Source organism: Vespula pensylvanica, chromosome 11 (genome assembly GCF_014466175.1).
Source record: "Vespula pensylvanica isolate Volc-1 chromosome 11, ASM1446617v1, whole genome shotgun sequence".
NCBI lineage: Eukaryota > Metazoa > Arthropoda > Insecta > Hymenoptera > Vespidae > Vespula > Vespula pensylvanica.
The window spans coordinates 2,928,092-2,953,272 of NC_057695.1; the positions used below are offsets into that span (position 1 = coordinate 2,928,092).

Below are 25,181 nucleotides of genomic sequence, written 5' to 3' on the forward strand. Positions count from 1 at the left end.
CATGTTCAAGATAATATATAATGTAAGAACATGTTCAAGATATTAAAAATAAAACCTCGAGGATCACATTCCTTGAAGTCCATGCGATCCTTTTACGAACTTGAAAGATTTTAATTATTTTCTGCCAATATAAGGATAAAAATAACATTCGAATAAGTATGGTTGATTCTGCAAAGAAAAAAACGGAATCTATCAAGGAGAAAAAGAACTGAAGGTAAAACCGGAGGAGAGGATTATCAAGAATCTTTTCGATCTCTCCTTGAACGAAAAATGTAGAAAGAAAAGAAAAAGGAACGAAAAAGATTCAAAGCGAGAGAAAGATAGAGAGGGAGGAAGAGAGAGAGAGAGAGAGAGAGAGAGAGAGAGAGAGAGAGAGAGAGAGAGAGAGAGAGAAAGTCATGGTGAACGGTTAACAAGCGTCACATTCGTCAAACCACGCGCGTCCAATGCCACAGGGTGATACGTGTAACGAGCTAATTAACTTAATTTATCGCCGTTTGACGGGGATCCAATCGCAGATGCGCGGCACGTTAATTGTACGTCCATTAGCTGCCGATACGATCGTATAACCATCTAGCGTTTACTCCCTAACGATCGTTTAAAGCTCCCATCGTCTCTTCTCTCTAGACGATGACTACAGACTCATTGGAAAACATCTTTTCTTATTTTTCTATATTCGCTAACAGCTCATCGTATTTCCTTACCCTCCCTACGCTAAATAACGATTTCATGTTATTTCTGTCGATTGGGACTCGTTTAATGAGCTACTAAATTATTTTATTGTTTGCTTGTGTACGAGAATTATGTACGTAATGGTTTTCATTATAAGTATTGTGTGGCATGGCAAGTTTGTCTGAATATTGAGTTATTGTCAATGAAGAGAGAGAGGGGGGGGGGAAGAGAAACAATATTTGGACGAAACTGTTTAGAAATGTGCAATAGGACTATTGTCCTTTGTAATCAATGTCTTAAGCATACAGATATAAAATGCAGTATTATGTTGTTATTGCTTTGTCTAGTTTCAAGTGAGAATTAACATAAAACATAATTGTAATTGTTTCTCAAGGTTGGAAAAAATGATTAAAAAAAAATTCATTATCGTTTATCCAGAAAAAAGAAGAAAAAGAAGTCCTGTTTTAATGAAGGGACAAGCCATTTAGTGACCCATAGGGTCTGCAAGTTTTCTCGTAAGTCTTCTCTGTCTACAAAAAAAAACCATGTTTCGTGCTTGATCGCGTAAATCGAAGTTAAAGAAAAATCAGGTAACAGTTGGAAGGGTACACCGAGTCGGTAGCAAAAACAAGATACCTTTCTGGGAACTAATCTACCCGTCTATACTATCTTACACCTTTCTTCGTTTTTTTGTTAACGGAATACAGTCTTGCCATCTTTGTTGTCTACTCTGTTTTTCTCTTTTTTTTTTTCCATTTAGAAGAACATCTTTCCTACTTGGAAGGACATTTAACTATTCCTAGGAACATGACAGACAACAATAAAATTATCCAATGTTTATAACCAACCGGTAACCTATGTTCGATAATGAGACAAAAATAAGAATCTGAAAGATTATTTCTATAGATCAACTCTTTAAAGAAATAAAAATTGTTATTTTCTTTTTCATGCCGAATGGAATTATCATTTCCGATATTATTTAATTTACTTACTTCCATGATCTTGAAGAGTATTAATTTAACTGTAATTAGGATTGACTCTTGACTTTTGATGTTGAAAACGAGATGCGATTTTACATTAAGGTCTCGGTCTAATAAAATAAATTATTTCTTCCTAGCTTTTCCATAGATATTTCTGTCTCCGTCCCATTCCAGACAGTAGATATCTGGCCACAAGAGCAACGTAGTTACGCCGTTACGCTACGCTCGGGTACTTAAATTCATAGGATGAAGAGGAAAAGCTTGGAGGAGTAGGAGTCGGGGGAAAGAGTAGAGAGAGAGTAATAGCGGGAAAGAGGACGTAGACGAGGAAGAGAGAGAGAGACACCCGCAATTTCGTGATTGCTTTTCAGACGACACTTTGTACACCCATGGACAGCACCAACCAACTCATTACGGTAATGACACGTGTGCATCAATTCGCATTAATATTCTAATGGACGTCAGGGAGAGGGAGAGAATGACTAAGAGAGAAAGAGAGATAGAAGAGGGGGGAGGGTGCAGACGAGGGTAGCTTGCTCAACATGGTAATGGTAGAATCGGTATTGGTATTAGTGTTGGTAGTAGGAGTGCTGCTGGGTCGAAGTGTGGAAGGCTAGAAAGGAGTTGGCATCGGAGACGAAGGGAGACGCCATGCTATCTTGCACATAATGCCAATTAATTAATGGATACTACTGTGGTTCGGCTGGATTATGTAACCGGTGCCCAGGACGACTGCTATCGATCGACGTCTCGGTGCTGCTAGACGGTGAATGTAAATTTCGTTCGTTTCGTTCCCGACGTCGTTCCGTTTGCTCGTTCGTTCGTTACAGTAAATATTTTTTTCTATTTTTCTTTTTTTTTTTTTCTCTACGCTTTCGCATCACTGGAGACGTATGAATGAAAGTGATGGTTATTGATCGAGTCGTCTCTTTCTCTCTCTCCAAAGAGAAACGTTCTACGTAATAAGTATTGAAAAGATTGGATGGACACTTTCTTCTTTCTCAATATCGAAACACAGGGACTCAAGAGTACAATTTTATTATGGCAAGCTTTTAATAAAAAGAGAGTAATAAACTCAAGGTATATACATTGATTTACCCATGTAAATTTATTTTTATAGAACATTCGTTCCTCACATAAAACGATTCTGTTTTTCTATTTCTCGAATAATATGGAGAAAAAAGAGATAATAGGAAAATATACGAAGACTGGAGTAAAGAACGCGACGAAGAAAGATTTGTTTTTTAAGGACGATCCAAAGTCTTAAAAAAGCATCGAGTGCTTTGATCCAGAAAAAAACTGACAAGCGCCATCACGCTTCTTCAACGGCAGCGCCATCTGCGATCTCTTGTGTTGCTTCGTAATAAATGCGCTATAATGAACGTTAGTGTGTTGGTAACTGAAACGCGTCTCGATCTCACGCAAAACGCATGTCATCCTGCATAATGACCGAATGTCATCGTCATCGACGAACAACGATGATGTCGCACTGCACACGTCTAAACGTATACGTGTGTGCATGAGTGTATTTTCGCGCGCGCACGGATCGTTATTCAATTACCGAGCGATGCCTATAACCGAATGATCATTACGCACGCGGTTAACGAGGTGCGTTAAACGATCGAGCTTACTGTCCATCGGGGAAAGATCGGGCGGACGTGCGCGGGAAATCGATAATCCTTCTCTATCGGCCGGATAATGAGCCAGCAATGAACTAGCCAACGAGAAAGAGAAAATCTTTTTTATCATCGACTATTTTATTTCGTAGAAATATACTTCAGGATAGAGTCAGTATTAATTTTTTTCTATACATACATATATGTAGAGAATAATTAATATTTTAATTAAGTTCGTACGATGGAAAATACAATTAAAAAATAATGTTAAAATCTTCGCAAGAATTTCCGAGAGTCATTTGAGGAACTCCAAGCATCTTCCTTCTCGTATCCCTTTAAACCACCTTAAACCAGCTTTCAGAACGCGACGGCTCGGTTATTCTTCTTCATTAAGCAACGATGCACAACGAGACCTAAGTAAATATACTTCAAGACCACGTCACGAAAAGGTAGAATAAAAAAGGAAAGGAAAGGAAAGGAAAAGAAAAAGAAACAGATGAATACGCCTGTATCTCTCGTTTCCTTATCCACCCTCTCTCTACCTTAGACTTCTACCTCGGAGAGTGTTTTGTTTTAATAATTTATCGATCCTGTTCGACAAGCAACTTCTGTTCTTTTTCATCTGTTTGTATCTGCAATGAAAATACATAAACGAAAAGAGTCTATTCGTTTACCAACCATATGGTATGTTAAAACTTTGAATATGTCACGACAATGAATATTAACTCAGCGTTATACCTTACGACATAAATTTAATAGAGATCAATACCTACTTTTATTTCTAATTGTAAGTTAACTTTTGGTGGTTATATTATCAACAACATTACGAATGCGTATAAAATCAATAACTCATGTCTGCCGACTGGCCTAATAAAATAAATTATCATTTCAAACATGTCTTATCTTAAGAAAACTGACAGTATCGGGAAGGGCGGATCTTAGTGACAAAAATTATCGTCCTCTTGGTTAAGGCTGACAAAAAATCTTTCGAATCTATATTCGAACCGTATAGAGAATTCTATATATCCAACCGGAACGCCGTTCCCCAGCCAACTCTCGCGTTTTAATCTTGGTACAGGATCTTCGTGAGATGTCTTAAGAGCACGGAATCAATTACCGCGACTTTCACCGCGTGGGCGCGCCACATCTGGCGTGTCCGGCTCTCCTACGTGGATTAGTGTACGTTCTCTCTTTTACTATGTGTGATCGTCCATGTAAGCTTAAATACGTATAAAGTGTGAGTAATAGCTACGGCGCACACTGCAACGTGGAATTAACAACGACAAGGTAGAAGAAGTGGTAATGGTGAAGGTGTGCGAGGACGACCGTTAACTGAAAGAAATACGATGGATATTCATTGATCTCACCGTGAAGCTGATAATTTTATGCGTGTAAAGCCAGTCAAATACTTCTTCGATTTACAGAATTTTTTGAATTTTTATCGTCTCTTATATCTTCGAAAATCCAACAAAATTTGCAGAATTCATTATTTCGTATTATTCAAATTGATAGGAGATATTTAAAGTTATTAAATTACCGCTTCATGTGCAAAAGAAAGGTACAGTGCGAAGGAAAAAAACTTGAATAAAGGTGATTTTCTGAGATGCAGTGGTTTCCGCTCTTCTTTCCTTTCTCGCTACAGGGTTTCCCTTTAAGCGTGCTTGATTTAACGAGAGTGCCGAGCGTTCTCTATCCTGACATTACCTGCATCAAGAAATCTCCTTGACCATTCTACCTCCTTTTTGATCTTTCGATTGATTGATCGCAAAAGAAGGAAATAGGCGAATGTACTTTGACGCAACTGTGATGTTAAAGTTTGAAAAGGCCGCTGTGAATAAAAGCATGAATCAATTCTGTTCCTTGTAAAATTAGAAGCACTGATTTTATCCGGTTTATTAAGAATTCGTCAGTCCAACAAATATCATACCGTTCGCACAAGCAATTATTAGTATTTTTTTCAAGTATTAAGATGGATAAAGAGTGTCGAGTAATCTATAAAAAGTACCATCGACCGTTTGGAATCTCGAAATGGAGGAATAATCGTGGCTATTCGTCCCCTAGTGTTGGAACGTTTTCGAAGTTATCGGGAATGATCTTGCAAGGCCCGATGGTAAGCACGCGGCATGGTTGGCCCGTGGTATCGGTGGTGGTATAATGCGCGATTACAAGTTGCACTGCTATCTTGATCTGAGATTAGTCGAAGCACGACCTCCAGCCACTTTGACTTTCAGACATCCTCCTTCGTGCCTCTCCTTTCCGAGTACTTTCACGTCAAAGGAACGTCGACGTTTGGAAGTCGCGACCTGAAACCAAGGTGGTTTGATGCACTCTTCTCTATCACCTTCCTTTTCGCTATTCGCCTATTCTCGATTAGGGAGCTGTCACTTCAAGGTGACTACGTGTTGCCACGCCAACAGCATAGTTTTGTTGCTCGTTGGAACTATTAACAATGTAATTCCGAATGGTTTCTGATCTTAAGTAAGGGATTTAATGACAAAATTAAACCCGTGAAATAATTCTAAAGTTTATAGCATAAAAAATACAACACGTACACGCATACGCACACAAGAGAATGATAGAAAACATGGAAATAAAATATTCGAAGAATTCGTATAACGAGAGACGTTTAACTGCGTGGGTCTGTTAAAGGATCGGATTATCCAATGGAGTGGGACTTTGGGTCGGTGAAGAGAGGGGACGGGGAGCGAGTGGGAAAAGAAAGGAGATTTCTCGATGGAAAGGAAGAGAGAACTTCCACTTGGGCGCACTTGAATGGATCTCCAAGCGAGGGGCCGCAAGTCCCAGGCCTAACCACGATGGAAAACCAACAAAGCTTCGTTCTTCTTTACAATGGGACTCTCGAAGAGCCCAGCCATCGGACCGCTAGTTCCACGTTTTTGTACGTGAAGCGGATACATTGCGCGTGCGCACATAACCTCTACGTCACGTGTATTTGTGTATTAAAAAATCTAAAAAAGCAATTTCAACTCTCACGCGTACAAGGATTTTACATTTTCAACGAGAAAACGCAAAAGAAGAAGAGTATGAATTGATTAATTATCCGTTAATAATTAACCTTCATTATTCTTCTGTACTTTTATTACTGGTATTGTATTTTGAACAAAGGATACATCCCGGGCGGACATTAAATATGACGAAAGATAATATCGAATATGAATATTCTGACTGGATTTCATCGTAGCTATCATGCGTCTGTGTACGATACATGGAGCGGTGCATAGTCGATTAAAAATTATTTTAAATTTTAAACGGCAATAAAGGAGTCATTATATCAACAGCCGTATTCGGTGATATTTAACACAGGATTCCCATGTAAAACGGTATTTCAGTGATAGTAAATTCAAAGAGGAATGAGAATACGAACTTGAAAAAATATATACGCCGTTTAAATTTATTTCACGTCTACAGATATTTAATAGAATTTCATACGAACTTTGTGATCTGAAAATATTTTAGATATTAAAGATTTAGTCAAGTTCATAATATCATATTGAATGGACGAAACGAAATGTATAATATATCGTATAAGTTTATCTTGTGTCTATATTACTATTAATTAAATTGATAATTAAAGAGGATACAACTAATTATTTTTAGATATAAGGTATACGCGAAATGGATTAAATGTTTCATAATTACATAAAAATGGAACCTTTCCAGCCCCTTCTCAAAGAGACAGGAAGAAGGAAGCGCGTAAGCACGAAGCTGAACGACCCTAGCGATTTCTTTATACTAATTGAAATTAGTAGCGAGTAACCGACAGGGCAAAAGAGAAAAAAAACGCTCTGCTCGACGCGAAGAGGGCTGACGTGTTCGAAAAAAAAAAAATAAAGGGCTAAACAAGGGAGAGACCGCTTCTCTCTCTTCTCTCTCTGTTTCTCATGTGTTTTCGTTCAGCAATGACTGGCGAGATGTGCTCTAAGTTCGACTTTTAGAAGTTTAACTTCAGAAACGAGACGGTCGAGAATAACAAATGATCGTCATTACGGTGTCGAGCATAATGAAAGAGAAAGAGAGAGAAGAGAGAGAGAGAGGGAGAGAGAGAGAATCGTCGTTTCGAAAAGTTATACTAACGTTTGAACTTAGGTATAGCATTTCCTTTTTTGAAGAGATAGTCATTATTACATAATGATCACTATCCTTGTTTCCTTTTTTGGGAATCGTTAATCTTGTTCCTATGCTTTTATACTTTGATGAATCGAACGACAGAAAGATAATTTTGCTTCAATTATAATGTTTTTGAGTTTGGATCGTTTTTCTACATCCTGAATCATTTTCTTCATCATCTCTAATTAGGGTGTATAATGTTTTGAAACGATACCTGATAGCAGACCCGAAGATAATTTTGGATAATTTAAGGTATAATTATGGTAAACAAGACCAAACCTGATTTTGAAATGATTCGTCTATGTGAAACAATCTAATCGATGCGATAAGCGATATAAAAGACGATATGAAATCTGAAAAAAATAAATTTTCAAATTGAATTATTTAGATTAAAAACACATTATGATGTGTATTATATGTAGATAAATATTAGTAATAGCAATATCACGGAAGTAACATTTTACATATTGCTCAAATGTTATTTTAAAATGATAAGACGATTGAAGATATGTTTCGTAAAAAATAATTTATATCTTTGGACGGCTTAGGTGTCAAACGAGTTTTCCCACATAGCAGTGGATGGAAATATCTGGTCATATCCAAGCCAGACAGACAACTCGGACCTAACACTGATCAGTCGACGGCCTCGTACCAGACTCGTCAAGATCCATTTGCGGACTGGGATGTACAGCTGCATTACCGTGTCGTGGTGCCAAATACTAATGGTAGGGAAGCGAATAGTGTCGTTACGGAACCTCACACTCACCGCACTCCACCCCTCACATCTCCCAACCCTAACTCCCATCTCGCGTAGTCGTGTTTCTCTGCGTTCGGATGCATAACACGGTGGATGGTGTAGGAAACCAGACTGAGTGACCTTGATGGAAAGGCAAGAAACGCACACTCAATATACATTTGTCGGTTCTCATCGATCAAAAGCAACAACTGAGATGATTCCAATAATAATTCAATAAGATACAATCATATTGTATTATATAAAACATTAGGAAAAATAACAACGAGATTGGGGATTTCATTGGGAACGTTGTAAGAAATAAATCTGATTGAATGTTGAAAGAAATAATACTCATTGATGTACCAGCTATGGTAACTGAAATTACCAAACCACGGAGCGAGGTCCCAAGTGGTAAGCGAGATTACGAGAATGAGAAGAACTCAAAGAGCGAGAAAGAAAAAAAACAATCCGTGAGAGAGGAAGAAGAAGAAGACTGCGAAGGGTGGAGGGGTGAAAACGTAGGAGGTTAAGACGTTGTCCTGCCAACAGGTGGTAGCAACCTCACACCACAGCCAGCTATCCTCTTCTACCCAACCCCTTTTTCGCCCTCTGTGGCAGCAACCACGACGATAACCCGCGGCGACACCCGATAAAACGGCTCGTAGAAGAGGGTTGGGGGTCTCTGTTACGATGCGCATGGGATAAGTGGGTCGTGCAGCATTAGACGGAAAGAGAGAAAGAACGTGCTGGTAGCAGAGAAGAAAAACACTAGAGAGATTATCGGCCTTGGCTATTCACTAGCGCACTAGCAAATAATCTTTCGTTCTACTAACGCATCTTCAGAAAAAAACAGTGTAAGAGAGAAGGTAAAGAATGCGTGCGAGATGTTTTCTGCAAGCTTACTTAAATACTCGAATGTCAATAAAATTTTATCAAAATTTGTAACGATGGAATAAGCTAAGCATTGATCTTCTATTCCTCAAGATGACTATCTAGCATGTTGTTATTTTCGTAACATTCAAAAATGAGAATGTATAGACGAAAACCAGTATCGGATTTTCTCCAATAAAAAAAACGATATTCACTATACGCAACAGCAGTTAACAATATTATTTGCTCCAACTTTTTTACGCGGCAAACAGCACTTTCTGAAGAGGGGAAGGAGAGAGAGAGAGAAAGAGAGAGAGAAAGCGAACGAGAAAGCAAAGAGCCAATAAATCTGACGATGTGGAAAGGGTAGCGCGTTCGAAACCGCAGAACTAAACAAACAATAAATTCCATTTGGTAAAACGAACGTTTTCGATTCCCCCGGGGGTCCCCTTTTACCAGAGGACAAAGGCCCGTTTGTTGGGTCCGTTGCTACAAAGGATTCCATTGGCAGCTACGCTGCACTATACAACAACGTGCACCATGAACGCATATTCCTCTTTTTCTCTTCCTCTCTCTTTCTCTTGTACCTTCAGATATACCGTGAACTTCATCGCAGAAAGAAATGTAAAGGTGGATTTAGATAATCTATCGAATACGTGGGGTTCTCTCCCGCTATTGTGTTGGTTATTATATCGTAATAATATATATATATATATATATATATATATATATATATATATATATATATCGTAATTATACTGCAATAATTGTGTTCGATAAATAATACAAAATAGATAAAAACTTGTAACATATCAAACTAAAAAAAATAAATGTTCCTTTTTGATAATTATTACACGTGAACTTATCCCAAATGTTTATTGACAATAAATTATTCATAAAACAATGAATAAGTTGAATAATGATCATCTATAAATTTTCCGAAGATAGACTATCAAAGTGTTTTGCTAGTAAGACATAGAAACAATAGGAAATGCAAACGATACGAAATTATATACATTGGAGAATATGGAGGGAAGGACTGGTAGAGAAAATGGCGAAGAGAGGGAATCCAAAGTGGAGAACTTAGAAACGTTCGGAAGTACAAACAACGGGCAAAAGCATACACACAAATACACAATTCTATAGCTGTATAAAATGGCACGTCGCATGAATTATGAATGGATAGAGATACTTCGGAATCGTTGCGTACAGTCCAAAGTAATCGATACCATGGAAACTTGCTAGGCAGACAGAAAAAGAGAGGCGGGGTGGAAAAGAAAGCATCCGTGTGCGTACGCGTGTGTCGTGTGTATTATTTCTATGACCGATCCTGAAAAGTAGTCACTATATTTCAACGAGTTGATCTTAGAGCATTTAGTAAATTACAAAGGAACGATGATCTCAACTTGCTCGAGTAGAAAACGTGAGGTGAATGGTGCCACGCTGATTCTCGGCATTTGAGTTCAAGGGTTTTGAGGTGAAAACGGGACTGTGATTCCAGGCACAAACTGGATCGACGGGTTCCCGACTTGACGAAGCCCTCGACCTCCGACCTCCACCTTACTCTTGGAACTGGAGATGGAAGAAGAGAAGGGAGAGGAAGGAAAGGTCTCGGGACGAAGTTGGCGGGTTCCGTATAACCGTGGCTTCGCTACGCGGTACAACTCAGTATCAAATCCCGGAGGGCCGTTTACACGGCGAAGCCTTTGTGTCCAATCCAATTTCAAGGAAATTCATTTTCTCGGCTTTAAATGTCTCACTGTCTTATAGTTTTTAAACACGTCATATGTTGGAAGACTATAGAAAATTATCGATGATCTTTCCCAATAATATTTTCAGAAATCCTTCATTAAAATATTACTTGTTGTATTTGTTTTATCTAAAACGTTTAAATAGAAATATTGTACTCGAACAACGGAGATCATAGAACATACTTCTATGTTCTCTCTCTTGATGTTACGAACATCAAGAAACTTCTTTGACCAGTCTACCTTCTTTCTGATCTTACGATCGATTGATCGCGAAAGAAGGAAACGAGTGAATGTACCTCAGCGCAACGATGATGTAAAAGTTTAAAGAGGCCACTATGAATAAAAGTTTGAATCAACTCTACTTCTTGTGAAATCAAAAGTATGGATTTTAATCGATATTTTATATTTCGGACAAATATCACATAGTAGTTAAATAGTAATAAAAGGTTCATTAATTACACAAGAAATTATTCAAGATATTATTAATTATATCAATGTTAGAGAGAGAGAGAGAGAGAGAGAGAGAGTCTATAAAATTATTATCCATCGTCTAGAATCTTGAAATAGTGGATTAATCGTTCAGAAGTACTTCTCTGTTTTCTCGATCGTTCAAAGGCTTCGTTCGAACTTAACGATACTGCTTTCTAATTAATGTTTTTCAAGCATCTTCTGAATATTATTATACACTCGCGTAAAGAGTTCGACCACTTAGCTAACTATAGTTGGCTAATAATAACCCGTGGTCACTTCTCTATATAATTCTTCGACTTACATTAAATACATTATGTATATATTTCCAACAGAAAGATTTTAATAGGATTTTAAGGTCTGCTAAGAATCAATATGTCTAACCAATATAATTTTTTTGAGTGAATTAAAAGTGAGGAATCGCAGTATTTTTTGTAATCATATTTACTACAATAGCTAGAAAGGGAAGAAAGAGAGATACGGAAGTAATGCAACGAAGAAAAGATCAATAAAATCGAATTTAAAAAACGCATAGAACGTCCAGAAAATACAAACTGCGACAACAAGTTGGGTACTTTTCTATACGCCGTTAGTGACGTTCATGAAAGAGTAGGAGCAAGTTAGAAAGAGTGAAGGGTGTGGAGGTAAAGGAAGGAAGGAAAATTCGCAAGCTTCTCTTCTACTATTTCGACGGGACGCATTGGTCCATGGTAGAGTGCTCGTCTCTCGCTTCTCGCAAGAAGGACGGACAGATCCAAATTGAAATGTAATGTACACTCCTCTCCCCTTGCCGACCCTTTCTCTCGGTTCCACCCCTCTTCCGCTTCCTTCTTCCTTTTCTTCTATGTCTCTCTTGCTCCTTCTCTTGCGCATTTCGTCCTCATTGGTTTCTCTCTGCCTCTGTTTCTCTCTCTCTCTCTCTCTCTCTCTCTTTCTCTCTCTTTTTCTGTCTGTCTCTTTCTCTCTTTATCTCATTCGCTCGAAGATGGTTCGTTCGCTGAGGGAGAATGGGGTAGGGGATAAGTGTAGGTGATTTACTGCTCCAGGCTTAATGGAGGCTGTTTACTGCTAATTAAAACGAAGACCCATTTATACCATATCCTGCTACGTGAAGCGATTTCAGTGATTCGTGTCGTTGCATAGACTATTCTCTTTTTCTCTGAGGTCTATCTTTTCAGTTTCTCGAATTTCTTCGACCATGGAAAAATACCAGAATGACGAAGAATGAGACACGAATAGGTTTACTATTGAATAAATTCGTCGTTCACCTAGCAGATGGAAAGTGAAGATATATAATAAAAATAGTATAAACCGTTTTCAAAGTTATTCAAAACATCTAGAACAAGTTCCAGAGTTACTCCACCAAAACAATCTATCGGGCTCTTTGTCTTCGTTCAACTAAATAGCAAGAGTTGTCTACACACATAGCGCCACGCAAAGAGAGATAAAGGGAAAATAACGACCTTAGAGGGTGAAAGTTGAAGAACATAGAAAGAAGAAGAACGAAAATAATGATAAAAAGAGTAAGAGAGCGAGAAAGGGAAGAAAAGTGTTGCCAAAAAAACAAGAAAGGAGAAGAAACATAAGGACATAACGAGAAAGAAAACTGTCAGGGGTTTAACGAGCTACATCAGCGAATTGCTCGATTATACTTATTTGATAAAAGTCAACTGGCTGATAATGATAATAGTCATAGAAGCTAGAAGATATGTGAAGACATAAGTAATGAATGCATAACAGCTTAGATATTTGAAGGGAAAAGAATATGTACATATGAATTATGATTGTTCTGTAACATTATTCTTCTTCTACATGTATTTCTATTTTCGTCCTATGAATAATGTTCAATAGTTTAATTTCGTTCTTATATATACACATAAACGTATCCTAATCAAGATTTAATTGGAGATTCTACTAACCCAAGGAGTTACAGTTCAGACTTCATTGCAGACTGTTTTATTATGACCGAAGTAATCATGGCGAATAGAAAAGGGAACATTAGCTGCGTAGATAAAAGAGAGATACTTCGGTAAGGTCAATACAGAAAACGAAGTCCTTACAAACTTTCACGAGTAGTAGAGAGAGATAGCTGGAGCAAGGAAAGAGAGAGGGAGAGAGAGAGAGAGAGAGAGAGAGCGTCGAAGGTATTCGAAGGAGCAGTGGAAATGGAGCTTTTATACGAAAGTACTCCATATCACTTTATTTAAGATTTACCCTCTCACTCGCCCCTTTCAACCCCCAACAAGACTCGTCCATTTCACTGCCTCTCTCACTCTCTCTCTCTCCCTTTCTCTCTTCAGTCCGCCTAACCCACCTACCCACCCATTCAACCCCCAGTTCACGGGACGGCCGCTCGGTCGTTTTACTATCCTTAAGCTCGATCCTCGCTTCTCGAGCTTCTTTCTGTATCGACGTCTTTACTTTACCTCTCCTTACTACTCTCTTTTCTGTACCCACTCCAGAACGTTTTGTTTGTTTATTTCACACGGCCTCTTTAACATGATCTACGTTCACAACGTACCACACTTTAATCCCACCCATTAAGTAACTCAAATTCGTCCTCTTAGGATATCGTTCTAGTATTTTTTATGTTGTTTTTTAAACGAACCTATTCAATATGGACAATGGAATTCGTAATACTGTATTTTTAGGTAAATGAGAAAGATCTAATTATTCATTAGTTATTGAATATGCAATATTGACATACATAAATAATCAGGATTTAATGCTTTCTCAGGGACACTTTTATTCTTATGATAAGGATGGTTATTTGCATGTTAGTTTTGAATTCTAGTAATGTGAGCCTGCATTAGTGAGTCCTGTATTTCATTTTCATGGGATAGTACGAATGGAAAAAGATAAATTTTTGAATACAAACTATTAAAAGTAATTCGTGGTTAATTCGAGATACATGTACTAGTTATTTATTTATTTTACAATTGTTCCAAGTTTTGTACAACGAATCAAAGTTGAATTTTCAGCTCGATGCAAGGTTGTTCCTAAGACATATTATTTTTAATACTACAATGGATACTGTTGGGTTTCTTGAAAGAAGCGACGTCTAAAGGCCGTCTTGAAAGAGAAAGAAAGGAAACTGGATAGAGAACGAGAGAAAAAGAGAGAGAGAGAGAGAGAGAGAGAGAAAGAAAGAAAGAGAATAAGGAGCAGAAGTGGTGGGAGGAGAGAGAAGGTACTCTTAAAAGGTGTTGTTAAAACCTCCCTTCGTCCTGTAAGACACCGCTCGTCGGCACCTTTAATTAAAGTCATAAATCAATGTCAATTAGCTCGTTCGTGAGACGACGCATAATTAATTATAATTAACAATTAATAATAAAGTAATGATTCGCGGCAGGTGTGGAGGCTTCGCGAGTCATTTTTTCGAACCCTTCTGTAGCTTATCGTTATTCGTAAATGAAAAAGGAGTGAAAATAAGTAACGAATTTTTCACGATCATAAAGCTTAGACATTTCTCTTCCTTTTCTTTTTTTTTACGATAATGACATGTCAATTTTTTTAAGTGGGTCACCGAACATACAACCGGTCGTATCAAATTAAACGTAAAATGATCTTCGAAGCGGAGGTTAAAGGAGACTGGTACGAAGTTGGGACGATTACGATGAGATATTCGAATATATTTAATGGAAGGGTATCTCTTGGTGTGTTCGAAGGGTCTTTCGCGAGGCGAGGAGAGCAGGTGATCGCGGTGATGGGGAGAGAAACGACCAGCTCGACCGGTTTACATGAGCTCGAGGATCGAAGAGAACGCCTTTTACCCTTAACATGAGTGCGACAGAAATGGGAAGAGAGAGAGGGAAGGAGGGAGGGAGGGAGAAAGAGAAAGGGAGAGAGAGAGAAGGAAGGAGGGAGGGAGAAAGAGAAGAGAAGAGAAGAGAAGAGAAGAGAAGAGAGGGAGGGAGGAAGGGAGGGAGGAGAAAGAGAAAAGAGAGAGAGAGAGAGGATGCGAAAGGTAGGGGAAACGATTGTGAGAGGCTGCATTCGTGTGTGTGTGTGTGAACGAAGCTAGAAGAGGGTAAAAGAGGAGAGAAAGGAGGTGAAGTTCGACAAATCGAAGCCTTTATATCTGCATCCTCGTTGCATACTTACATGCATATAATTTAATAGAATTAGAATTAGTTTCTTGTTTATTCTATTGAATATTGAGTGTAGTGTGTATATATACACACGCGCGCACACACATATATTGGCAATGAGAAACTTTTACATAGGATAAATTTTAAAGGCGTTATCTTTTTAAGGTCGTGAGAAAGAAAGTTTTGTTATGATAGCATCGTGATTACTTTAACTTAAAAAAAACAGTTAGATATTTTTAATGCAATTTCAAATTTCATACAAGTTTAAGATAGCTTTAAATTTAAGATTAAACTTCAGATAGTTGTGATGGGTCGAAGGAAACAGGATAATAAAAAATATTAAATCGAATATCGAATCAATAAACGAAGGGAGAAGTTAACGAGGTATTCAAGGAATCATCGCAGGGATCTACCAAGCTTTCCTCCTCGAATACGACCTGCCTTCTTCGTTTATCCCCACTCCAGCTCTCCTAACGAAGCTGGCGTTGTGCTCACTCTACACATTGAATCCCCTGTCGTCCTCTTCTCTTTCTCTGCTGTAGTCGATGTGTTTTACGTACACACTATTACACGACCGTATGCGAGGACTTCGATTACCACTTGTTTGCCGAACATCTGCAAATGCAGGCGAGAGAGAAAGAGAGAGACAGAAAGAGACAGAAAGATAAGAAGAGATTTCTGTTGTATAAAAAGCTTACATTAGAATAAATATTCTTTATTAAAAAGCTTAAAACGCATAATGATAATTTTGAATAACTCTTAAATTTCACGCGAGTATTATCGTTTTTTCTCAAACAATTTTATGTATATTACCCAATCATTTAACCATGCTTAAAAATCACCAAACCGGTTATTGTAATCCAATCATACTAAAAACGAGCTTGGTCTCTTTTTACTTTTTCTCTCATTGAAAAATCTCACTGAAAAGAAAATGAGGAAAGAAAACATGGTTCTTCTCATGTGATAACGAAACTGACGAATGATGAAGCTCCCGAAATGCGAGGAAGGGCTCGCGTTTAAGCGAGAGTCTCCTCTGTCTCTTCTCGCTTTATCCCTTCCAACGGAATCGAGTCTTCTTCGTTCTCACCTCGCAAGCTTACTGTGGCTACATAATGACACTTTTACACGCGGATAATGGGGCTCCAAAGGCACGCACAATGTGGCACAAAGCGTGACTGGAACCCCGAAGCGGGTATAAAAACATACGCGTGCACACGGAGAAAGGGAGAAAAAGGAAAAGGAGAAGAGAGATAGGTGAAAGAAGATGGTTGGAAAGGGATAAAAGACAAAGACAAAGAGAGAATGAGAGAGGGAGAAATCTAAAGGAAGAAGAAGAAGAAGGATAGACAGAGGAAACACTCGGTATCTCTCTCTTTCTCTCTGTCTCTCTTCATTTCTGTATATGTTCTATTTATTACATCATGAACACGCGAGCTCGTATTTTAAACGAGGAAGACTGAAAGAGAGAGAGGGGGGGGGAGGGGAAGAAAGAGAAAGAAAGAGTGAGAAACACGGAGCAAAAGGGTAGAGCTACCGGAAAAAGAACAACGCAACGAGAGAAAAAAAAACTAAACTCATTTGCGAGACATTAACCAATTACTTTTTGCGAAAGGGTTTCGGTTATCTTCAACTTTTCTCTACGTTCTACCCCCAATAATCTTTTCATGCCAGTAACCCTTTTCTGCCAGTACCTGTTCCTTTTTCTCTCTACTTCGACGGAAACCAGACTCTTTCAGCATGCATCAACCCGTCATCGTTTAATCATCTCAAACTCTTTCTATTCATATATTTTTTTTTGTTTTTACAAATGAGCAAAAGTATCGGTTAGACGAAGGTCCATAATGAAGAAAAGAAATATATCTTTGTTTATCGCACATGTACTATGCATAGCAAATTAACAATAACTATGTATCAGGTTTTGGATACGACAGACGTACTTCTTTCAGTCAAGCATAACCGGCAATAATGAATCAGTTTGACTAAACGATGTTTCCCACATTCTATTCTAAATCTCTTCTCCCCTTAATCACTATTACGGATGCACGGAATATTCGCTAACTATTCTGCGCTCTGCATTTTAACCCTCCTCGAATCCGGCAAATACTCCGCATGCCTAGATAGTTCGTATTATCCTGATCCTAAGTGGAATCAGAGCTTCAGTGTTCGATTCAAATATTTTGGGCATACGAACTAAGCTTCTTCGTTAAGTGTGGCGATCCCTCTGATGATTTATAACTTATGCAACAATTTCGACTCGTTATAGTATTTACATCGAATGAATACCGCTTTTCAATGCCTTTGATTCCTATTCACATAACTTATGGTTAGGACTACTCAAATCGTGCTTGACGATCTCAAAAACCCAATAGGTTAAATATTTGAATTCCATTCAAGGTATTTCACACTTGGTACTTTTTTATCGTCTTCCAACTAAATTCAGTTAAATTTTTTTTACAGAGAAACACTTTTCCGCTCACCCACAACCCGTTCCGATTCAGTGGCTTAAGCAACGCTTTTTACTACCACGCTTCGAGTCACTAATGGTTCATCAGGGTGATACGTTAATGGATGCCGCCGCATTTACCTCGACCTTCGCTATAATAGCGATTAAAATTTAGGTGGTACAAGCGCATGGAGCTATTTAAAAAAATCAAAGTCTCTCCCTTTTATTTTGTAAAAGCTTCCTTCCTTTAATAAAAAAAATACGCTTCCCTAGCACTATTACCTTACTGATAACAAGTTACCTTCAACCTCATCCCGCTTTCTCTATACTAGAAGTTCGTATTCCGATGAGAAAACGATGGTAAATGGTCGATCAAACGAAGACAGAATGACCGTCACGTTAACGCAATAAAGAGATGGACTCGCCGTTGATTCTCTGCGTCAGTGTATCATGATAATGAAATATCGGATGTAACTACCTCGTTTTGCAATGAACTTTCATTACAAACGAAACACTATTATATTGAGAAAAATGTTGCGAGGGCTATAAATCACGTCTCGCTTTAACTTAATTCAGACTAGTTCCACCAGCTGTAGCTTTCGTTCGCTGAGAAAAAATTTCCAGCGTTGATTTGATCACTTTGGTCAGACTGTAAATTTACTGAACTTATAATCCCAACCATGAACAATAAAAGTTTTTACGTATATCATATAAATAAACGATCAGAGTATTTATTCAAAATAATAGTATAAATAAATTTCGTCGATTTTCAACAACAAGATAATCCAAACGGTAGGTAAGGCGAGACTGATACGAAATCCCGACAAACGAAGGGAGAAATGGTGGCAGTTATTCTGGAGAGTACCGCGTAGTGTGTACTCGTGAGAAAGGATGACGAGAGAAGGAGAAGCAGGGAGGAGGTTAGGTTATATAGAACGGCTCTCCGATCTAATATCTCACGAGGTGGTGTGGCGAGGCGGTGGCGACGTCGGAGACGGCAGCGCGCACATATCATATTGTTAATCTCAAAACCGCGTCTATAAGAATCCACTTAATGAAATTTCCGTCGTAGTCGACCGACCGCACGAGCGCCGATTGGTCGGCTACAGGAGAAAGCCTCCTGTTCGTGTCCCGGTGCCTGCATGGCGGTGGCATTGTGGAGCAATTAATAATGTCATATTGCACCCCCTTGCCTTCTACCCTCTACGCCCTCATCCCCACCTATCTAACCCCACCACTGAGGCACTTCGTCTAAACGCCCCAGGCATACAACTACCACCAACAGTACCACCACCGTCACCCCTGAGACGAATAGAGAAAGAGAGAGACAGGGAGCTATGTAGGAGTGTACCTACTGTACCGTGGCGAAGCTGGAGTAGAAGGAAGAGGTGGGCACCCTGACTGCTGGCTTGGATATAGGCTGTTGTGAATATTACATTCCCGGTGTATATAGACGCTGCGGGTCTCCCGGTAACGCTTCAAGGAGGGTGAGACGGTGCGCCAGGGTGAACGGGGACAGAGCACAATAAGACGGTGCAAGCAATTAATTTTCGGGCTTTTGCTAATTAAATTTTTGCCTGTCGCGTAGACCGCTCTCTTCGTTGAATCCACCTGCTATCTATATTGGTTGATCTTATCAGTAGATTTCTTTCGATGAGTATGAGTTTATCGTTAATAACGTTAAATGGTTAATGATTCTTTTAGATTACGAATATATTTTTCTGTTTTGTGAACAAGGATTTTAGGAATTACATTATTTCTGTTGAATTTTCGTCATTATGTATTACAGATATTTAGGATTTCGTTTATGAAAAGAAAATGACGTAGGTGATATGCGAGTTTCTTGTCGATAATAATATCGATCTGTAGATAATATTTATGAAGAAGTCTAGTTATATTTGCATAGCATGTCCTAGTTTGTTTATCGATAAAATAAACCGTATACCAGCTCGTCAAAATCAAGCTTACGCGAGGTCTTTGATATTGATATCTCCGAAACGAATGATATGAAAATTTATCAAACACGAATATTTCCATCCAAGTTATTTTCTTCGTATCAGAGAGAAAAAGAGATTTTTTTTCTTTTTCATTCTAGACATCTTCGTAACCACTTGCCTATAAAGGTAGGACATAACGATCTTTGTCGTAAGGCGTACGTATCGAACCAACAGGTTGTAAGACAATCGAGAAGACCTTCGAACCATAGTTGAGATGCTAAGAAGACCTTCTGCGACTCGTGTACCGGTTTAATCGAATTTGATGCAATTAAAGCTTCCCGATGGAGAAAGTTCTTCCCCTGGCATCGTTTTCGCTCAAAATAATTACGGACTCAGGTGTCTCTCATTCGTATGTGTTCAAGATGTACACCTGTATCCGCTGTCTTTCTTTCAATTTCTAGGTAAACATCTATTCCTATAATAGTACGAAATTACAGAGACAATCGTGTTGTTAAAATTATCCGTTACTTTTATCGTTCCTGACTATATTATTTACGCTTTCGTGACACTATGCGAATAGCAAGCGTGAAAATAAATTAAAAATAAAAGAAAGGGAGAGAAAAAAAATGTATGAAGGCCATCATGAGATATCTTGAAGCGATCCTGACAAAAAAGAGAATTGCCGTAAATATTAGGCAGGCAGTCGAGGCAAGTGAGATAGAAAAAAGCAAGAAAGAGAGAGAATCACGGGGAGAAAGAGGGTCATTCGGCCCACGGGCCCCGATTCTCTTCGGTTGTAAACGAGCTGCCGTCTCTGCCCACCGTTTCGCGACCGCCTTGACTGTTGCTCTCGTAAAAACCTCGCCTGGTTCTTTTGCTAATCGACAACAAACACATTGTCTCTCCATTGTTGCTCCGACCGGTCATCCCCTGCGGCTAACATGGTGCCTTCTTTATTCCTACTCCCGAGCTCGTATTCCAATTTGATGTTCAAACTCGTTTCCCCTTTGAAAATGATTTTCGTCTCACCACAATTGATTCATAAAGAAATACGAAACAAAAAAGAAGGGAAAAAAGGATGGAAAAAAGATATCGCGAAATAAAAGCTTCGAATCTTTTACAAGAGCTTTTTAACAATCCAGCACGAAACGTTGTTGAATCGGAGTTAATCTAACGTGAATTCTCTTCTCCCGGCATTTGGTGTTGTTATAAAATAGCTGGAAAGATACGGCACGTTGTACATACATAACGGTTATGTAAAAAATGCGTAGACAACAAACACAGACGCATGGACATACACGGATAGGATAGTTTGTTCCTGCGTAGGCGTGAACGTGCGTGCCCGAAAGGAGCGTGCGACAGTGGAAGCTTTTACTTCGGAGAGTATCGTACGATCCCACCGCCGTGAGAAATTCTATTTATTCTCGCCTGCGTCCCAATAAACGTAACGCTCGAAGCATGCATAAATTACCGCAAGCTAGCGAGTATGCCTGCGTACGAGCACATTATTGTGCCGACTGTACGTAACTACGAACTTGCATTTTTTACTCTAACACCATCTATAAATTTAAATCGAAAACGATACTCGTTATGCGGCACAATGAATGTACAATACCGAAACGGCATCGGTGTAAGTTAATTTAAAAAACATCAATCAAGTGATAGGTAGGTGTATATGATTTTCTTCATGTGGTAATATTCAAGGATATACATATAAAATTTTGTCAGATAAAGTAGCAATCATTAGAAACATTATGGAATTCAAGGTACATCAAAATTTGACTAAGTAATTAACGTAAAGTCTTTGAAAATGAAATCACCTTATTTGCAGAAGCTTCATCGAAGTGTCGTTGATTTAGAAATGCTTGGTCTTTCAAAGATGAAAGAAAGAATAATTTGAGTAATAGCAAATTTTCGTCGGAGTATGGTACGTTTCCTATTTATAAAAATATTCTATCGTTCGAACAAAAATTTTTTTTTCTAAGAAGTAGTTTGCTTATTTCAAAGCATATATCAGAGAAACGAATTCAATACTAAAAGAGGCAGATTATTCAGCTTATGCAACCATACGACAGACTAATTAACTTTTCTTTTCGATTTAATTTAGCACCAATTATCTTGAATCGCATGTCTCGAGTGGAACATCGCGGAAAAAAAGTGAAACGATTTAAACATCATCGAGTCATTTTCCTTCATCATCAGAAGACTCGTCGAACGTGCAGCCAGTATATTCTTCTTTTTTTTCCATTTTTTTTCTTTCTTTTTGTCGAACTCAAGATAGGTATTCGTTGCATAACACCATCATTTGCTGGTATATAACGATAGTGTAATTAACTCCCACCAACCGAGGTAATTTCTTACCAACGTTATCTTTTTTATTCTTCGAATTTCCTTAATTCCATAATTTAGAATAAAAATGCGAAAATTTATCACGTGTTAGAATTGTGTTGCGTGAGCGGTTGAATTCGTGATTCATTTCTTTTATACGTTTTGTACATTTTCCCAATATGTAAGAGAAATGTGAACTTATCACAATTGCTTTTTTCACCAATTATTTATATTATATTTACATGTTGGGAATTTTTATAGATAGATAAATAGATAAATAGATAGAAAAGGAATATAAGTAAAATGAAAATAAGAAGAGTACAAGTTTGACGCGAATAAAAAACGAAAGAAACGAATATAACGGAAGCCACAAGAAACCAGAACTCAGAAGCCTGGTGTGATTAAGAGCGATTTCTTAACTTGCTCGTCGCTTACGTGTGAATTTTTTTCCGTTTAAGCATAGTTAGAACAATAAACAGTCGTGTCAGCTGGCAGGAGTTCTTGCGATTCCGGAAGACCTCTCGTAACGCAAGTGGTGCTCAATGCAATATATTACAAAATGCTATATTCTTGATTATTACAATATCTACTGTGACAATTACCGTTATAATTTATAAAAAAAATCTCAAGCGCACAAATCTATTTATAATACATTATTTGTCTTTAAACTTTAATTTCGATTCGACTAATTTAAAGATATTCTAAGGAATTTAAAAAATAACGAGAAAGAAAGGGAGAAAGACACAGCGAATGTAGGAGAACTCATGCGCGTGCGCGTCTCTAAATGTATGCGTATGTAGGAGTGGGAGTGAGGGAGACGAAGAGTAGTGGAAGGTGGAAGAAGAGAGGGGCAAGAAATGGAGAGAAAGAGAAAGAGAGAGAGAGAGAGAGACAGAGAGAGGGAGGGAGGGAGAGAGAGAGAGAGAGAGGGAGAAGGAGAGAGAGAAAGAGAAAGAGAGAGGGAGATAGGGAAGAGAAAGAGAGGCAGAGACGATAAGAGGGAGAGAGAACGAAGACAGGAACCCCGGCTAATTAAAACCGCGGATAGTAATTAATTAAGCAGACGTCAGAGGAGATCCTAGGATTCTACATTGGGCAGGGGTTCTCGACTCTCGCGAAATTGCTGGGAAATCGATGTCGAATTCACCGATCCTTGCTCGTCCGAAGATCTCCACCTCGCGACAGGATAACAGCCGGCGAGCGTTTCTTCCTTCTCTCTCTTTCCCTCCCCTTTCCATCTATCCAGCCATTCCTCCCCTCCCGTTTCTTTCTCTCTCTTTTTCTCTCTCTTTCCAACAATGTGAATGACTCGGCAATTGAAAATTTTCTCTTACCCGCGACGATGTTTAATTAACGTCTTTTTAAAAAGAACGATCCTCGACTATTTTCTTTAGACCCGCCCGCCATAATCCGAGAGGAACGTTCCTCTCGCGTACAATTAATTGCGGAGGTAACAAGGAAGAAGCATAATATAAGAAAGGCACCCTTGTCTACCCTATCCATCTCCCCACCATCCCCGTGACGATGGTTGGTCGTCTCTTCGAAAGAGAGACAGAGAGAGAGAGAGAGAGAGAGAGAGAGAGAGAAAGAGAGAGATGAAGAGAGAGAGAGCAAAAGACGAAGAGAAAAGAAGAGAGAGAAAGAGAGAGAGAGGGGGGAGAGAGAGAGAGAAAGAGAGAAAAAAGGAGAAAGCGTTTCTCGATTAGATCGAAGCACTTTAGCTGAGGAAAAATTGACCTTCTATTCTCTTTCTCTCTCTCGCTCAAGAAAATTGCCCCTTATCGAAAACTAGCTCGCTCCGATTCGAACTTATACCAATTAATGTTATTACTTTCTTGGGGGGATGGTGGAAAGGGCTAGTAACATCGTACATATCCACTTCTTTCTATCCTTTTCTTTTTCCCTTTTTTTTTTGCTCCAATCCAGTATACGTTCGTTTCTCTATCTTCTCCTTTCTCTCTTTCTAGAAGTGACTTCCATGAACCTACCGAGGGATAGGTAACCGCCGTGTTTCGATATAGCACAGATGGGGTTGCTGTAAGGATTGCGAACGTGTATACGTGTGGGTCTATGAAACGAATGAGGGTGTACGAGTCGACATCTTAAGTATATTGTGCTAGATAAGAAGCGGAGGCGACCAATCCTTTTTCGTATTAACAATAGTGTTATACAACGTGATGTGGAAGCAGCAAAAATCTGTTAACGACGATTTCTTTTCTTCTATTTTTCTTGCTATCTACGCTATATGCTCGGTGATATATTTTTTATACGTTTTCAATTCTTTGTTTATTTTCCCCACGTGGAGTTAAAAACTCTTATCGTTTGAAAGAGATTTCGGTATCAACAAATTCAAATATCATCAAATCAAAGGCCATAATATTTCTTACAACACATTGTTACAGTTCGAGAAAGTAAAACAGTTTAAAGCTAAAAGTCTAAAGCTTGTGCACCTAAAGCAGATGCATCGAAATATATTTTAGACATTTTCTCCTTTGGCCTTTTCATACTACATTCACCCCGTAGAAACCCCATGTTTCCATTTTGCACTTTGGCCAACCGTTAAAACCATCCTCGTCACAGGATTAGCGAAATCCTCTTGAATCGAAGTACCTTTAGACCCTTGCCTCTTACATCGTCTGGTATATGTGAATAGAACATATAGATAATATGTATATACAATCTCAATATATCTAATAAATGGACAGGTTACTATACGTATTCTCATCTAAAATATATATGATAAAGATAAACTATGTTTTCCTAATATTAAGAATACAGAATAAGAAGATTGATATATCTAATCGAAATTTATTTCAAAGAAGAATTAACTGCCATTAAAATCGTTTATATCCTTGCAGAAAAATAATTCAATACCGAAAAAAATACAAACTAAACCATCGACTCGATTCGAAACAAATGGTGTCAGATCTCAATCCGGTCACCCTGTAGAGCACAGAGTCTGGGGATAATATATGGTAACAGAACACCTAAGAGCTGCGGTGTACGTAACGTTCGCGTAATATTTGTCGATGTATGCGTAAGTCTGACCACGTATAACTGTGTACGTACTCATATATGTATATAGCTTATATTAATGTGCGTTTGTATGAGAAAAGGAGAGAGAGAGAGAGAGAGAGAGAGAGAGAGAGAGAGAGAGAGAG

At 38.5% G+C, this 25,181-nt stretch overlaps 1 protein-coding gene and 1 long non-coding RNA gene across 4 annotated transcripts in view; one reads left to right on the forward strand and one right to left on the reverse strand.

The window, feature by feature from the left end:
- The window catches only part of LOC122632951 (thyroid receptor-interacting protein 6), a 217,738-nt gene that overhangs the window by 58,518 nt on the left and 134,039 nt on the right, over nucleotides 1–25,181 (reverse strand). Inside the window, exon 3 of one of the 3 annotated variants that reach the window (XM_043820282.1) lies at nucleotides 24,916–24,921. The exons of the other annotated variants lie outside the window; for them this stretch is intronic. The gene's annotated coding sequence lies outside the window, so the exon portion shown is untranslated. The remainder of the gene's footprint in view (nucleotides 1–24,915; nucleotides 24,922–25,181) is intronic. 3 annotated transcript variants of the gene reach the window in all.
- On the forward strand, nucleotides 1,928–17,885 carry LOC122632960. Its single transcript, XR_006327984.1, has 3 exons — nucleotides 1,928–2,418; nucleotides 7,945–8,121; nucleotides 17,770–17,885. It is a non-coding gene; the product is annotated as an uncharacterized LOC122632960 (long non-coding RNA).